The sequence below is a fragment of the Channa argus genome, chromosome 11 (genome assembly GCF_033026475.1).
Source record: "Channa argus isolate prfri chromosome 11, Channa argus male v1.0, whole genome shotgun sequence".
Taxonomy (NCBI): domain Eukaryota; kingdom Metazoa; phylum Chordata; class Actinopteri; order Anabantiformes; family Channidae; genus Channa; species Channa argus.
The window spans coordinates 16,153,852-16,172,317 of NC_090207.1; the positions used below are offsets into that span (position 1 = coordinate 16,153,852).

At 39.0% G+C, this 18,466-nt stretch overlaps 1 protein-coding gene across 20 annotated transcripts in view; it reads right to left on the bottom strand.

Annotated features, from left to right (window-relative positions):
- mef2cb (myocyte enhancer factor 2cb) overlaps positions 1-18,168 on the bottom strand; it is a 71,135-nt gene extending 52,967 nt beyond the window's left edge. For 3 of the 20 annotated variants that reach the window (XM_067520163.1, XM_067520158.1, XM_067520156.1), the window contains exon 1: positions 8,102-8,628. The gene's annotated coding sequence lies outside the window, so the exon portion shown is untranslated. Of the gene's footprint in view, positions 1-8,101; positions 8,644-10,352; positions 10,487-17,910 lie in introns of those variants that run through there. The other 17 variants (XM_067520167.1, XM_067520168.1, XM_067520166.1 and 14 more) reach the window with 13 other exon arrangements.
- Positions 18,169-18,466: the final 298 nt, after the last annotated feature.

Below are 18,466 nucleotides of genomic sequence, written 5' to 3' on the forward strand. Positions count from 1 at the left end.
GAGGAGGCAAGACGGTGGGAGAAGAAAGAGAAGCATTTCAGATAACTTCCCACAAATGCCTTTTTACTTATAGTATCCTTTTTCTCCCCCTCTCCGCTACCCTCTTGCCTTCTCTCCTTCCTTCTCCCTGTGGATTTTGCACAGCTCTTCCTTGTTTTCGACCATCTCTCAGAACTGGGTCATCGACAGACTGTGCGGCAACATTTTGAAGAACATGGGAGGGAAAAAAGGCGTGTTCTTTCTATGAGAACAATCCAAGGCTTCTTTAACAAGTAGCCCGCTTATCAAATTAAGCTGTCAAAAGCACATTAATAACAGGCAGCACAATTCCCCTCATAGAGATGGGGGTGGGGGGGTGCGCATTTGGGAAAAAAAGAATAATTTCTATTTAGCTCTGTAAAGAGACAGTCCACCAAGGGCAGTAAAGCTTTTCAAGTTCTACCTCTCTGTTTCTCAATTTCTGTCCCACTCTCAATATGATTAGGGGCCCTATTATGAGGGACCAGGATGCTGAGGCCACTCATTTAAACGCTGAACAATATCGCTGGTTTGCATAGAGCAAGGATGATTCTCTTGTTTAATAAGAATTACAGGCCTATACACTGTTTTTCCACTTTCTACCAGATACTTATGTTTGATACTTAATCCGAACCTTTTCACAATAAACATTTTCTATCTAATCTAAGAGCATTATCAGTGGAGCAATAGTATGTTCACACTTTTTGTGATCCATCATTCCAGAGCCCAGATCATCCCGAAAGAAAGTGAGAGCAGAATGTGAGGGAAACAGTGTACAGCAGTGAAGCAAAGAGAGAAAGTTAACACTCTCACTGCTGTTCACATGGCATATGCCTGAGATGCCGAAATGAAATTAACAAGACACCTCGGCATACAGATGGCAGGGAGGAGAGAAAACCACCCTATGACCTTACACTCGTAGACAATTTGAAGACACTTCTCTGAAACCCTGTACTTCGCTCAGTATTTGTAAAAAGACATTAACTTGTAGTGTTTAATATTAGTACATTACAAAATCTGACAGCGTGAGTTAAGGCTGCTCATGCCAAACTGCAATCCCTTTAGTGTTTTACTCCAGAGACAGATTTTCTCACACCCTCAATTTGAGCCCCATCCTGTTTGCTCTACCCTCGAGGGGGCTGCTCAGTCGAAGCCCGGAGTGGGCCGGCATTGGATGAATGTGACGTAGAGGCACTGGGACTATGCTGAAGGGAGACTGGAGACACGGCAGGTATCCCCCACACTTCCTCAGCTATTTATACAACCATGAGTCCAGCACAGGGCCAAAAATAAGACAGAGGCCATTTTTATCACAAATAATAAGGGCTAATACTCATACACTTAAAGGCAAACAAACACAAACTTGTGGATCCAAAAAAAGAAACTCAAACACGCCATACAGAAATTAACAAGAGATCCAAAGTGAAAAACTCCCCACTAGACAATGTCCTTCTACTGAGCATGCAGAAATCCACACACACATACACAGCAGACAAAAGTCAATATCAAGGCAGAGCTATTTCTGTAGAGAGCACTATTTAGTAAGTGTGGGCTAGGTGCCAGTATTCTCCTCAGTATCGTCTGGGCGTCATTGCGCTGCTGCTGTTATACAAACTCACCTCTTTCCTCTCTCACCCCCTCCTCACCCTTTCCACCCAACCCCTTGTTCCATTGTCAGTGCTCTCTTCTCTCTCTCTCTCTGTTTCTCTTATACACACACACACACACACACACACACACACAAGGTTATTTGTTTTTCCACTGGGTCGAACCACAGTGCCAGGTGAAAGCATCTATTGGCAGGATAAAGAGAGTGGCTGGTGTGAGATCACAAGGCCCCACTCTGCCCAGCAAACCTTGAAGTGAAGCGCCGGGCTGGAGTTTCAAACAAAGTGCCCCCTCATTCATTATACATGCAACTGCACTGAAAATCTCCTTCCGCAACACCATCTCTTCTCCACTCTCTCTCTCTTTTTCTCTCACTCTGCCTGTCCAGACCTCTCTTTCTATCATCCTCCCTCTCTCCTCACATCGTCCCTCACCCTTTTCTCTCCTTTTTTTTTCCAGACAGAGCATCCATAAAGTATGAATAAAATTAATGACATCACAAGCCGCACTTTGGAAGAGCCAGTGTAGGAAAAAGCCATACATCACAAGGCAGAAAGAGCCAGGCCGAAAGAAATGTAAAAAAATAATAATTTGACAGAGAGTGAGAGAAAAAGGGTGTGTGTTTTTTTTGGGGGGGGGGGGGGGGGGGGTTTGCTTCACCCTTCTCCACCCTCAGGGCACTTCATATTGCTGTATGTTATTGTGCGTTATTAAGTTTGTTTTCAAATACACTTTAGCTTAGAAGTTTGAACACTATTCATTTTTTTCTTTTCTTGACATTGCTGCAAAGTACTTTTTCTCATTTCTTTGTCCTGTTTTTTCCTGATGCTTTTGGTCAGTTGAGTAATGTAAGCGTTCAAAACAGTCCTGTGTGGCGCATTCTTTTACAGGCTGGCCTTTGGTGTGGGAATGGCACAGATGACAGTGGAAAGGAACACTGGTGTGGACTTTGGCAGGACATCGCCTGGTTAAGCTGCATGCGCTGCAAAAGAGGGAGAGCTCTGAGTGTGGATTCTTATATAGCTTTTTCTCAACTTAGGTGGTGTTAACAGGATTTTCAACAGCATGATCCCCTCGGAGTTGAACAGTAAACCTCCTGATGTTACAGACTTTGCTTAGATGTCTGAGAATCTATGGTGAAAAATAAGCATTGTATTTAAGACTGTATTACTCTTCCTTAGAGCAGAAAAATGACATAGATATATCAATCGCACAGCCTATTATGGGAAATTTAGTGTGACACCATTTCATTACAAGAGCTAAATCACACCAAAGTCTGACTGGGTAAAAATCCAGTCTTTTTTTTTCTCAGAATCCAGTGTGAACACAAGATCTGCTAAAAATACCCGATAGCAATGCTCAGCAGTAGCGTGGATGGGGAGCAGTGGCGGCAGTGGCGCAGATTGTGGCAGCCGAGAGAGCAGGGGTTTCAGATGGATGTGAGCTTGAGTGAGGCCAAGGCACAGAGCTACCTCTGTGCGTCTCAACGGACTGCGTTGCAGAATGACTCGGCTATGTTGCAGTTGTGACAAAGATAAATTACAGGCAGTGGAAAACATTTCTACATTTTTTTTTTAGTCTCTCCCCTTCTCCACACCTCTTTTCTGTTTTTTTTTTTTTTGGTATTGGGTGTAGTCCAAATGTGAGCCACACCAAAGCGAAATGGTTTAGGGGGAGGCACTCTCACTGAAAATATATTAGTGGGTGAGATGTTGCCCCTCACCGTTCACAGGTCAGGCAATGTGTTTTATTATGGAATACGCCTTCTGTCACCAGATTTATGCATGTGGAGAGCAAACACTCTCTCAAACTAAATATTAAAACTCTCTTAAATGATTCTCAGTTAATTTTGGTACTACTGTGCAACACATTTATGCCAAGACTGTTACATTAATAGTGAATAACATTTTTAACAAAATCTCTCTCTCTCTTAAGTATTTGGAAGGGAAGGTAATTAACTAATTTATGAATATGTTAAGTCTAATATTACATTACACATTCAGTCTTGACAGTGATGCTGTTGTATTCAACCTGATCTGAACCTTTCAGTGTTTAGGACACAGAAATACAAACTCCGTTCTACTATAAATATTTCTGTTTGTCTTATCACTCAGAGTCCTCTGCTGCCTGCAGTCCTCCAGTCTTCTCACCTCCCAGGACACGCTCCCTCCTCAAATATTTCAAGGAGCAGGCCTCAAGTATGGCGAGGTGTTTTGGGTCTCTTTAGGTGGGCTGCTGCTGACGATATGATTGTTTGGTCAGCACACTGCTGAGCGCAGACCACCCAGCAGGCAGCCCCCATAACGATCAACAGGCCAGACAGGAAAGAGAATACAGGAACAAGGCAGGACATCCTGTTCATCTACACAAGTTTGTTAGGCATGATATCACAAAGCATCACTCTTTAGTGAGAAATACCTGATCACAGGCCTCAGCTCCTAACTCAACTCAGCACAAATACATTTCTATCTACATTTCTCTCCATGTGTGTCTTCCTCTATCTTTCTGCGCATCTGTCTCCTCAGTTTGTCTTTTGAGCCCTCACACTGACACCGTTTTCCAGACTGCTCCATCATCCCAGATATCAAATCCTTCTCTCTTCAGTGTGAAAATAAAGGGGAAAAGAAATACATGCATTTTCATTTGAATATACACCAGCAACAACCTCACAAAACTCAGACTCAAAAAACCTAAAAAAACAAAAACAAAAGCACAAACATCTCGTCGCACAAACAGTCAGAGACAAGACACAAACTTGAACGCACGGACAAACACACACACACACACGCAGACACACCTTCCAGACACTCAGCACATACTAACAAATAAACAAAGAAACAGCAAACACAAAGCACAGCACAGCCAGAAGTCTACTTTATGCAGAAATATTCTAAAGTGTGTTTTACAATACAATTAAACATCAAAGACTGATATATTCCTCTGTGATCTTTAACACCCCAGTGAACAAACCCCATACACCCTCATCCACTTACAGTGTACAGAGAAAGTTGCTGAACGCCACCGCTAATTACTAGATAGAGACAGAAGAAGAGTTTGCATCATTATGCAAAAACCAGGACATATTCAAATATATGCATTCATTCCAACATAAACCATTTGTGGATTGTGTTATTTACTTTACATTATTATTTTTTAGGGTTTATGAGTAATTACTACTTTTCCTTAGATTTCCAGACTGTGCCCCTAATGCTAAAAAACATTTGGATAAACGTTTCTTACATGTGCAGCAGTTAGGACAATGAAAGGGAGATCTGTTCCAAACGAGTAACTAAACACATGGCGAGGTTGAGCCCGATGCTTTTCATTGATACTATAAAAACGTATGAAAAAGAAAAAGGATATATTTCCTCCCATGTAGCAAAAGTACCACCAACTTCCTTTCTGCAACAAACAAGAATACTACAAACCCTTAAGCTATTTAAAACCTAAATATTTACCTGCTTATTAAAAGGGCAAGAAGGTTTATTCTATAAACAAAATTCCCTTTAATTATCAGATAAATTTACTAAAATCAGAGCTTATCCTTGTTAAAAATTCTGATTTTAAATGTTCTTTGAAACATTTATATGAAAGTACCTAAACCAAAATATACTGCACCAATTTCGGGATATATAGGAAGGTCTCTTGATGGTTTAAGATATTATATGCTCCTTATATATGAGGTAAATATGAATCCCTACAATTGACTCTTATATTACCTTCTCATTTGAGCCAAAGGGTATGAAGTCCAATTACAGTTCTTCAATATCTACCTCAAGATCTTGCCAACCTCCAATCTGCAAATGAGTGTTTTACTGATGTTTAACTGAGCAAACTCTGCAAAACCCTTCCAAAATATTTGAGGCCATTAGCGAGAAAAAACTTTTAAAACGTAGAAAACGGGTTATTTAATTATTTGCTTAAACATAAATGCTGCTGATGTTTCCATTAAGAATAATGTTTTCATAGATCTAGTTTTCCTTAAGGAGGGAATCTTGAAACGTACCTTCTGTACAGTATTAAACTCTTATGTTCTGAGACAGTACAGTGGTATACTTTACCCCTACTTCTTTTGAAGATGCAAGCTTGACAACATGCATTTCATAAACCTCAGAGGCTAATGCTTTCTTTGTGGTCATGCTTAGGGCCTAAGTATTCACACATTTGTAGATATTAAATTAGGCATTTATAAAGAAAGATATTTTGAACTGCCCGTTGAATGCCGATTTTGTGGTTAGTGCTTTAACGCACGACACAACCCTGACCATTGCACACAATGTGTCCTTTCCCTTCATTTAACTAAAGCTTCACCCTCTGGTGTACAGCGAAGTGCCCTGACAATCAGTTCAATGCCCCGGCCAATCACAGGGACACAGGACCTCCTAATCCCTCTGTGTGAGACGGGTAAGAGTATGTTGTTACTGTGGGTTTTGTGAATCAGTGTCCAAAATCCCAAATGATTTGTCAAGAGGGAGAGGTCTTAAGAGGACAGGAGAAACAAAAGCAGTGCAGGCCAGATAGTGTGGGTGTCAGTGTGTGCATGTGTGTAACAGAAAAGAGAGAAAGGAGAGAGACCATGCTTTTGTCTACACATTTGTGTGTGTGTGTAAGTGCTTGCATGTGTATGTGCGTGTACAGGGTCTCTGAGATTACAGAGCTTGGCTGACAGAGTTCTCTATTTGTAATCATGGGTCCACATGCGAGCGTTCACCTTCCTCTGAGCGGATTAACCTAACGCTATAATCCCAAGAGAGCAACAGGCCAGACAGGCCACAGAGAACAACTTCATTGACAATGGGCGGAAGAGGGAAGCCCATGTGTAAAATCTTTAAATATGGACTAATATACTTATATATTTTATTCAAGAGTAAAAACTCACAGAAAACTGCATAAGCATCATAAAAAGTATAATGGGATAATGCACAGAAAACTACATCCTTTGAAAAAAAAATCATACCAAGTGTTTCACATACTATATAGAAGTTACTACTTTTTCAAATTGAATTTACTGTGAAATGCAATCAAGCAATAAATGACTGTGTATGCAGTTTGCTTTTTTTACAGAGTCACAAATTAGGTTGATACGCTGTACTAGACAGCACCACTTTATCTCTTAATTTTTTTTTGAGTGGATTCAAAATAGATCACTTATAAATAGCATTTCAATTTTAATAGTTTCTATAGATCTTGAAATGCAGTGTGAATATTATATTATCTTTATTAAGTTTGTGAATGGTGACTTTATTACTAGCTTTCCTTAGACTTTAAAACTGAATAATATTTATTTCAGAAATACACTGTTTAAAACAACTTTATATTAGATATGGAGTTATAATAATGAGCATGGGTTAAACCCACAGAATCTAGTCACTTCTACAATCTGTCTAAATTAAAATTAAGTGTGCTGTAATTATTCTAAATATTATTACAGTTCTTAAAGTGCATCTGCGCATTTCATCAGCGGGCCATGTAGCCACACTTAGGTACAAAACAAATAAATCTACGTTATATTTCTAACACTGCAACCTTTTAAAGTTGCTACAGGTTAATTATGGTGTCATTATTAATCCTCTCACTGCAACAGGTTCAGTGGAGCCCCAGAAGACTAAACTCACCATAAATGTTTTACTGTAGTAAAATTAAGTCTAAACAATTTCAGTCACAAAGACAAACTTATAACTGAGCGTTAACAAGCCAAACCTTCTGTAAAACACTGATTTACAGCATCGTCTCTCAAGTGTACGTGAATTAACATTTAACAATACCTGTCTTCTTGTTTATTTTATTTTGGAAATGATTAATGTTTACATCTTTCAGGCTTTTCTGGAATATTTATGAAAGCATAGGTACAGGGTATCCTGATTTCATGTATAATAGCACAGAGTAGTCATGATCTTTAGTGCGCCTCGTTTGTAGTTGTATCCAAAAAGGCCATATAACGTGTAGTCAGTTTCCCGATGTTCTCTGCCACTATACAAAAATGTAGGAGAACTGACTTTTTTTAATAGTCTTTTACGACTTTCAATCTTATGAGATTAAATTACCTAAAGTTGACAGTGTAACTATAGTGTAACTTAAAAAGTTAGATCATGTTTTATTATTTTATAAGTTCCACCCTTCCAGTCGCTGTGGTTTTGGTAGTTTGCGCCTGCATGTGGACATGAGAACGCTACACAAGGTCGACACAGACACAGAAACACTAAAACACGACAAAGACCTTGACTCTCTTAATAGTCCACAGAGTACTAATTGATGTCAGCCTGTAATTATATGACATAGTTGTCACCGGCACAAGTCGACCAGGGTCACAACTAATCAATAGACGCAGTTACTGTACTTTGCTAAGAAAGCAGCGCGCATCAAAATAGACCCTCAAGTTTCCCTCCGGAAGATTAAAAAAAATCATAGGATGCAACGTGTCTTGTGGATGTTTGCGAGTGAAAGGCAAGTGGTGTGAGCGCGTTAGGCTACTTACTTTATTTCGCATGAAATGCTGTCCGGGTGAAGTGAAATCTACAAGAAGTCCGCCGGTTGCTTGGTCCGGCCGATTGACAGGAAGGTGGAAGCCGCTGCTTGATGGGGTCGGACTTCGCCAAGACGCACTTAAAATCCAGGAGCGCAGTTTAGCTGAGCACGTAGCCGGGAGGAGAAAAAGTAACCTACGGTACGTAGTAGTAGTCTCTATAATGTCAGAGAAACTACTCTCTCTCTCTCTCTCTCTCTCTCGCGCTCTCTCTCTCTCTGATCGGACAGTGTCGGCTCAGGAAGCGGCGAGCACGCGTCGCCTCGACTCTCTGCGAGGTGCCGGTGAGTGGAGAGGGACCCGGTGGAGCGGTGGCGCGCCGGTGGTAGAGGGTGGTGTAGAGATACTGCTGGACGTCTGGAGGTTGATGCTGAGAGGCTGTTTCTGCTCCTTCCCACAGTCCTGACCGAGTCTTTCCCTAAACCCTCTCTCCTCTCCCAGTACCAGGAGAAATAATCGATTTTTTTCTCTCTCTCCCTCTCGCTTTTTTTTTTTTTTTTTGACTCCTGAAAGGGGGCGGTCTCACATTTCCCAACTCTACTTTAATGGCACAGCTCTTAATGCTTTATTATCGCGCCAGCCCCGATAGAGTGGACGCACAATTAACTGCTCAGAGAGGACCACTAGAGGAAGATGATGGGGAATGTGTGCTTTAACCAGTGAAGCAACAGAGTTCAAGTTGAGCGTCTGCAGCCAACTTTACACGTCAAAATAAGGGCCGCCAAAGTTGATGTTTTTGTTAAGGCAGATTCAGTTTTTGCTCATCGTTTCATGCATGTCACACCAATTTCCTCAAACAGTTTAACTGGTTTCAGGAAGTTTTAAAAACACAGAGTACTTTGGAAAAAGACAGAGAAAGGCTAATCTCTCAACTCAAGAAAAGAAATGTAATTGTAGCAAACATGAAACAGTATATTGCAAAGGAAAAAATGAAGTGTCTCACTCTTACTTTTCTGAAAAATTAGACTTCAAAACTCATTTTTACACATACACACACACACACATATATATATATATATATATATATATATATTTGTGATGATATTAAAAGGTAAGATCAACTTACATCTGTCCAATAACTCCTAAATAATGCAATCGTTTAATTCTCAAATTTCTGTGTCTGTGCAGCAAAAATGCTGCCTCCTTTCTCAGTCACTAGAAACTTTCCCCCTCCTGTATGCCGCCAATCATTCTCCAGGACCCAGCTATCTTCTACAGATAAGACCTGACTAAGACACTAAGCATGGGGGAATTACCAAGCCTTTATCCATCCAACCAAATGATTTGAAAACATCCACTCTATTAGTGTGAAGATAACAATTAGAACAGCAAGTTTGCCACTTCAGATAAGACGAAGACAAGCAGCGCAATGGCTTTCTGTACAGAGATGTATCACAGATAGGCCTTGTAATACCACAGTTCTATTCTGTAGCAAGGATTTTTAATGGCTGTCTTGAATGAAACCTGTTACAATCTCCAGGTCTCACTGACCAGACCCACTTCAGAAAATACAGAAAATTCATATCCCTACATTTTGATTAACGTGTTAATTAATCAGTCAAATAAATACACAAAAAGACAATGTTACAATGATAATGTGACCTAAATCATCCCTGTCAGAGTGAAAACATTTGTTGTTGTCATCTCCCTACCTTCCTTAAATTGACAGTGGGCCATTGTTGACTTTTTAGTGAATCTACCACATAATCAACATTCCAATTAAAATGGAAAAAAAACAAACTATTTGCTTTGTGAGCTTAGCTTTGCTGTGCATGACATGTACATGGACACCAGGCAGCATCCTAATCTTTCCCTTCCTTTGAAGTTCACCTGCAAGGCTTAAACAACCAGCCACACAGAGCGTAAGGGTAGGAAGTCATGTAATAAATAAATCAAGCTGGCTAATCTGCCTGACGGGAGGACATACAGGCTGTAACTGAAGCCACTGGTGTCTGATGGCTTGGGATACCACCTAAACATCACCTGACCTTTTAATATTTAATAGCATTTCCTCCGCCCCAAGACCTCTATAATAATCAATAAGGTGTAGTGTAATGCACCATGACAAATATCAATATTTTCACATATAAGTGTGCATGAAACAAAAAGATATGACACACTTAACAGACACAATTTCTTGCTTTTGCATTAGATCTGTCACCGACATATAGACACCTATTGGTGCCTGAGTTTTCATACGTACCACATTCAGCGTTCGTTCTCCTGCCGTCTTGCGTGCCCTCAGTTTTCTTGCTTTCTTTCTATGGTGTCTGTCAGCAATTCGTCGGTGAAGTCCCTTTAGCGCTCACAATGCTTGAGGTTGTCTTTGGTTGGCACCTGGGAGGAGAAGTAGCAGAGGGAAGAGTGAAGGGGAGAAGAGAATGAACTTGCTAGTGAAATGGTAATTGTTTCCATGTATGAGCAGGATCCATGGTAACATGTATGTGTCAGTGTGTATGTGTGTGTCTGATGGCCTGTATGTGTAGTACAGAGAAATAAATGAGAGGAGGTGGATTGAATATATTTGAATGGAGAAAAATCATTAAACGAGGCAGACTCTGCCTCATGCATATTCATAAATGATTGACTTCTACAGGGATAAAGTTATAGTTAAGGCATACTGAGGCCCATTCTATGAGCACACATTTAATGCAAAGTAGGGAAGACCTACAGTATATTTCACTCTTAAGACTACTAAGTGTAGGTCTATGACTACATCTAAAAATTGTAGCATTATAGCCACATCATTATTACATTGTATTTTGTAGTTTGGAATGTGTTACATTTTTTCCTTTTACAGCAAAAAAATTTAGAAATTGTTAGACAGTGAGTGTGTGCAAACAACAGGAGCTGTAGGTTGTAGGTTAGTTACTATAGGTTGGGGCATCTGTGTTATCATGAGGCTATTTTCTCCTTAAGTAAAACAAACTAGAATTTCAACTTGTTGCCATTTGAAACTTTATCAGCCCAACTCAATAACCATTGCCCCCTACTCCTAGAGCAAGCAATGCTGAACTTAAGGTTTGAGGGATGTGTGTGTGTGTGTGTGTGGGTTGACACTCTCCTCAAAGTCTGGTGAAGAGAAATCAACAGTTTGCCAAAACAATTATGTAATTTCAAATATGTCACAGTGTGTATACACACGCTTTAGGCTTTTGGGTAAATGTAATTTAGTGAGGTTTGGATGTTAAGTCAAACACATAAGTGCGGTTAGCTGATATTGATCTTGCTTGGATTGTTTCTTAAGCCTCTCCTGGCAGTCACTTCACAGCATGTGTCACACACACATACACTCACATGCAGAACAGCTCGACTGAAAATGTGTGGTTTTTTTGTAACAGAGGGAGAAAGAAAGGAATGCCTCTCTCAAGCAAAAGATAAACACAAACACATTTCCAGGGCAAACAGGAACAGACCGGGCTCAGTGCAATCTGTTGTCGATCATGCTCACGTGAAAACACAATCTGCCTGTCACAGTAGATGATGTTGTCAAGCACTCTGCCTCACTGCTCCTGAGAATTAGCCAGCTATTTCAGATGCACTACGAGACACATAGAGTATTTGATGTATGTAGGATATGTCTAAGGATGATCCCAGCTTTATCGGATATTTACCGCTTTCAGTCATTCTTCCTGCATTTGTTCCCCAATGAATTTGAGAGACATTTGGTGTTTTGACACTAGACTGAAATTATCTGACGACCGAAGTCTTCACAGGGGTTCAGAAAGACCTACGGGCCAATTTAACTGACTGGATCAGCTGGGGATCTATAGGTTTTTTTGTGTGTGTAGGAGTTGGTTGCTGTGTGTGTGTGTGTGTCTTTCATATGGCTATCCCAATATGGGCACTGGAAGGGATATTTTAAGATTGAAATCCCAATAGAGCATGCTGAAATTATGATTTAAAATATTTTCATCCAAAATGTTATGGGTGGGAGAATGGAAAAGCCTTTGAACTTATCATCTATCACTAAATTCAGACTTAAAGCACATATTTAATGAACATTTAGTGAAAATTAATATTTCATTAAAGAAATTATTTTCAAAAAGTAAAAGTTGCAAAGATAACAACTAATGCAATAAAAACATCATTACAACAGATAATATTTCAACATCAGATAATATAATAATAAATCATGTTACAGTTTAAGTCCCAACTGTATTTACTGCCAGTGCATGAATGTACAGGAGTGTGTAATATTGTACATTGTTTTAGATTCACAAAACTGAATATCTTACACATATTCTTTGCTCATATTAACAGACGATATCCATATTGTCTGGGTTATCATCAGCCTAAACATCACGGCTGTCTTGTCAGGCAAAATATACCTTCTTTAGGAGTCATCTCACAATTTTGTAGGTGAGATAAGAGATATTTCCTTGCCATTCTGTGCTTGGTCTTTGTGTCAGTCATCCGAAGCATTATATTACATGATTTGAAGCTTCTTATTAATAAGGTTTATAATGAAACTCAGAGGGTAATATCATCAGTAATTATAGTAGCAGGAATTGTATCATTGTACAGCATAATTATGGGAGCAAAGGTGAGGAAGTCACTTTTAATTAACTGCAATATGTCATATGTCCTCATATTACAAAGTATATAAAACAAAGAAACTCTTGATTCTGGGGAAGTATTTATTTGTACACTCAAATGAGCTTTGATGTTATAAAGGTGCCATTCCCCTTTCTAAATTTAGTTTGCAGGCAAAATTACCTTGATCATTTTAACAGTTAAACAATACAATAGTGGCTTGTTTTATTTGCCTTTAAATATATAGTATTATATATTACAATATTTTGATAAACGTACATATGGTATATGTATTTTGTAACAGATTTTAATGTCATTTACCAAGTTTTGCACTTGAATGACAGCATATTAACTACTTTCAGATCATTTTTTAATCTGTCAGTGTTACAAACTAAAGAGAAAAAATGCCTTTATTCTCGTAATTTTCTAAGATGACAAGGGCAAGGTATTTGAAAAAAAGATGTTCTGTCTACTTATTATTGCTTACTGTGTTCCATAATGGTGTGACTCATTTTCAGTGAAACCATACAGAGCGTAAATTTCAATAACAGGTTTTTCTATGTATTTTGTCCACGAACTGTGTCAGACCAGCGTGGAATTCAGTGTACCATTTAGTACATGTCCTTGCCCTTCCAATTCAGTTTTAGAACACCACCCTGCTGGAGCAAATCATACAAAACAGTCTTGAATGCACTAATGCCAAAGTCAAAGGGCCTCCGAATCTACAATGGCCACATTAACACCCCCTACAGAGAAGCGTCAAATGAGAGACGGCAGTGGTGATTTGCATATGTTGTGTTTAACCAACAGTATTCTGTCTGTACACCTTTTATGCATTATGGATGAGACACAAGCTGAACAACAAGCTCTCCCTGTGTTTTGCCTGATGCTCCAGTTACATCATAGGAAGAACCTCATGGTCCTGTGACTGCTCTTATTGGCTAAGACACAGTGCCACTGGGTGAGTTGTTGACCAGACCTGTTGCTTCTTCAGTTTGTTATACTATCATTTGCTGTATGTGTACTATAGATATAAATACACGCACTTTGCAGTGCTGCTTACTAAGAAATTCATACAGATGTTTGTGGTCTTTGTGGTGGAAACTTTTGACTGTTAAAATGCATGAGATACAGTAATTATGTATGATGACTGATTTATTTACTGGGACTCTAAATGACACTGTTTTGGTTATCAAGCTTTCATCATCTAGGTTTAATTTTAAGACAAGATTAGATTGCCTTTTTTAAATTAATGATTGTAATACATTATTTCATAAGACAAATAACATTCAGATACTTTGGTGAAAGACCAGCTGTTGACTACATATATTATTTGATCATCAGGCTTCATAAATGCAGATGAATTCAGCTGATTAAACTGCCAAGGCTGCTTATGTATTTTACAATCAAAATGTTTAATGTTAAATCATAGATGTGTGCATGGCAGGTAATGCAGTATGTCACCTGCTACTTATGAAAAGCACATTGTGCCTACACAGATGCATTCAGACACTTCTGTGTAATTAAATATGGCGCCTGCAGGGGAGCTCTGCATCCTTCACAGCACAGAATAAAGTGGTTTATTGCATGATTTAACTGGAGGTATTCTCCAGTATTTTAAACCCTGCATTATTGTTTTGTTTTGTTTAGTTTTTCGTATTAATTCCATAATCATTAACATTTTTATTTGGATGAATCGTCTACACATTTAAGCAGTGTCATTCTTTACTGAAATCTCATATTAGTAAGCTTTATCCCAAATGCAAACACTTAAATTCTTTTTTTTTTTTCTTCATTTATGTCCATGAAATCTAAGCCTTGATACTGCTCTTTATGTGTCGTTCTCTATGCTGTAGCAAGTGTTATTGCCACGCACTGTATTTCGGGGGCTCAAAGTTCTCTTTGTCTCTACTAGATTGTGAGGGGAAAAAAAGAAACTCACTTTCTGCTAATGATTTTTCCTTCTTTTGAATAGTTGGAAAGCAATTCTCTACAAAGTGCTCCAACACAGGCACAGTTATTTCATTGTTCTCACTGCCCTTTCTCTAATTGTGACCATAAAGGGGAGATGCCAATGTTGTTACTTTTTTTAATCTCCGTTCATGGGGTGCCCACCAGTGTTTCCCGAAGTTGAGTAAAGGCTGTGCCTGAAACATTTTTAATGCTAAAAATAGAAAAATTGAATCAAATCCACATCGAGCCCTCTGATAAGCACATGAAAGTTTAAAATATGTGAATTAAGAACTGCTATATCACAATGACACAATGACTTAAATTAGCTACATGTTCAGCTTAAAGACACAGTACAAAACCCGAATTCACTGAATAGTGCTCCCAGCAGTGAAGCATTTTTCACTTCTAAACTTTTTGGAGCAAGGCTTGCCTTAATAAACAATCACTTAATATATATTATTTCTGCTTGATTTGTGAGTTTTGGAATAATGTCATTTACTGTAACATTGTAACAAAGCACTAATCCGAGAGCATAAGAGAGCAGGGAGGGGTGAGGGCTGGGCTGGACTGACTTTTCATGGTAGTGCTAGCTTAGGTTGAATATAAACTTTCTGTTTACGTCGTGTGGATGGGCAAATTAATATTTCGTTCAGTTTAGTAGCAAATGCGTAATTAGGTTTAGATTTATTGTGCGAGTTCAAAAAAAAAAAAAAAAAACACCAACAAAATTTAGAACTATATAATCAATTCCAACTTTAAGAAGCTTTTTCTCCACCAAGGTATGAGAAAATGGGATTTTGCACCGAGAATATGTTGCAAAAAGTTTACTGTTTGTGCAACACAATCTTGCAGTGTGATGTGAGTTCAGATCTGCTCATTATTATTTTGCTATTCACTCATTGTATTACTTACAGGTTCCTAACCTGCATGTCGTAATACATCACCTTAACACACCTAGTCCATAATCACTGTTTCCAATTCCCTTAGTAATTCTTAAACAGCAGAAGCCTCTCCTGCAGCTGTTGACCTCTGCCAATTCCCCTGACAATTAAAGACCACTCAGCATGGCTGTGCAACTTCTCACTCATTCTCAACTAGCCTCTAATAGCATCTCACTGTGAAAAAAAGAAAGTGGAGCAAAATATAATGTCTGTCTAAATGAGGATTTAATCATCTCTGTTACTGAGGCTTACCAACAATTGGTGCAGGTCTGTGTTACACGGTGGAGCTTGGCAGACGAGGGGTAGCGTCTAAAGCTCTTTGTGCCTCCAGGATCACCGCCCGACTTATTCTTATTCAGACATGATCGAAGGGGAGGCAGGCAACTGAGATTAGCTGCAGATCAAAAGAGCTGCCTCGCGCCAGCACTCATGTTTTGTAGATTTAGGTGGCCCTAGCGCACAGGCATTGTATAGCGGCGGCAGAGCATCATACTGTTTTCTGGCCTCGACAGTGCTCAGGGGGAAGAAGAGTTTTGGAAATCATGCTGTTGGAAATCATCCAAAATAAAATAATAAAGATGATAGAAGAGAATTTTTTAAATACTATGCTATAACTATAAGCCATTACAGTGGAACAAAGACACTCGTGCTTTGTATTTGTTTAGTTAGAAAACAGAAAACTACTTCTTGGAATTCCAAAAAGAAGCTGAAACACCCATAAACCAATTTTTGTATATATCTTTGGTACACTTCAGCAAATTTTAGTTTCTGTATTATAAAAGGCATTAAAGATGTGACTCAACTTTGAGTTGTTTGATTTCATCTGTATTCACACATCATATCAGACATTATTTCTGATTATTCTTTCCCAAGAATAAACACTCTGTAGAACCATAGTACAATAAAATGATGGTGAAATGGCAGGATGAAGGTTTCAAAAGCAGCGAGGCAACTGCGTAAGAGTGCTCGCTACCCTACAGAGAAAGAAAACAAAGTGCTTCCTCAACTCCACTGACCATCAAAGCCATGGAATCCAGGAGCAGAAAAGCTAATAAGTGAGGACTGAGCGGTTCCTGTAAACTGGGTCAAAGTTTCCCAGGTTCTGAATCTTTGGGTTAATAACAAGAGTACAGTAACTCTCCTAGGGTAAAATCTAAGGACGTATCTACACACTATATAATATAAAATCGGTTTATTTCCCATGGATTGAGATTTTGAAATTTTGTTTGAGTTTCATTATTAATCCTAGCTGTAGTTGTGGTAGCAGACTGTGTAATAATTATATGGGATGCAAAATAAAATCTGAAAAAAAAAAAAAAAGAAATACAACTAACTGAAAACATAAATTATAATTTATCATTGTATGCATAGTGCTACATCTCTCCTGTTTTTCTTCCAAAACCTAATGTTAAATCAGTTTAGTATGAAATTACAGGACAAGTGCCGTACAGTAGAGCCATTTTATATTCGTCCTGTGAACCCCTTTGAGTAGAAACAAACTCTTTTCTATTCATTTAATATGACAAAAGTTTCTCAACTCTGTTTCAAAACTTTTTCCAATATGTCTTACTTGAACACCAAGCTGTGTGACACATATTGCTAGTGAAGTGTGTTTCTGCCACTTAGGTAGCTACCTTGAGGGAATGAGTCATTTCTAAAGCAAACAGCACATTAAGGCCATGCTCTTTTTTCTCACTGATAATTCCAGATTGTGCAATGAGATGTTCTAAGCAATTACCCTTAAAAGTACCAGTAACCTAAACTGACTGTGAAGAATTAGAAACAGAGGAACAACACAATATAAAGTTCCACTTTAGCAACTTAAACCATTTGTCTTGCCTTAGAGGAATAAAAATGTAGACTTTTAAAACTTGAACAGAAATGGATCCAGGAGTCTCAATTAACTATTGCCCAACTGCTCCATGGAGGTGTATGGCAACAGCTGGGACCTGACTCCTTTTTTAGCAGTGTTAGCGCTACTCTGGTGTCTTTGTCAAGAACAGAAAAAAACAGGAAAGTAAATACCAATTAAAATTATCTCTTGGCCTCACTAATACTGGTAAGGTCGTTCTGTACATGACAAAGACACCATTCATTCAAACCACGAAGGTTATAATGAACCTAATAGGCAACAGCACTGCATAATAAGTTTCAGAAAATTTAAATTGAGCAGCTCAAATATCAAAATTATGGCTTGATCTGTTAAGCATGTCATGAGCAACTGAGCAGAATATGGATTTAAATCTTCAGAGAGGCAGGTTTTCCACTGTCAGGATCAGGTCTAGAGGAGTAGGGAAAAAAGAAGGGAGTAGATGTACTGTGAAAACTCACCCGTGCCGTTTTCTGCTTCCCCAGGAAGTTACACCCTGCAGCACCAGCTGAGGCCCAGCTCAATCAAACAGATCAAAAATGTAAAAAGAAAAAAGAAAGGAAAATAGAAGAGAAAGTTAACAAAAAAAAAACAAAAATACCAACAAACTGCTTAAAATAAATGTCCTGCATATAATAAAGCCAGACCAGCTGGCTTTGAATAGAAACCCCCAATTTGGGTTTGTGTTTGCCCCCAGTCTCCGTCTGAACTGAAACCCAGTCTGGCTCTTTCCAGCCACCACCACCACCCCTACCCCTCTGTCCAAGCTGAATCCACCTGCCCCTATCACTCCTGGGTAAATTTAGCCTTCTAAGAGATCAGTGACAACCCCTCACATACACACACACTGGATTACTGCACCCCCCCATCGACCCAAGAATGCTGCCATCTTTACAGTGGCAACCCCCCCCCTTTTCCCTTTACACTTCCACAGCTAGAAATATATAGACACCATTCTTCTCATTACTCGGTTCATACAAAGTTATCTCTGTAGCTGCACCTTGCGACACTTTCTTA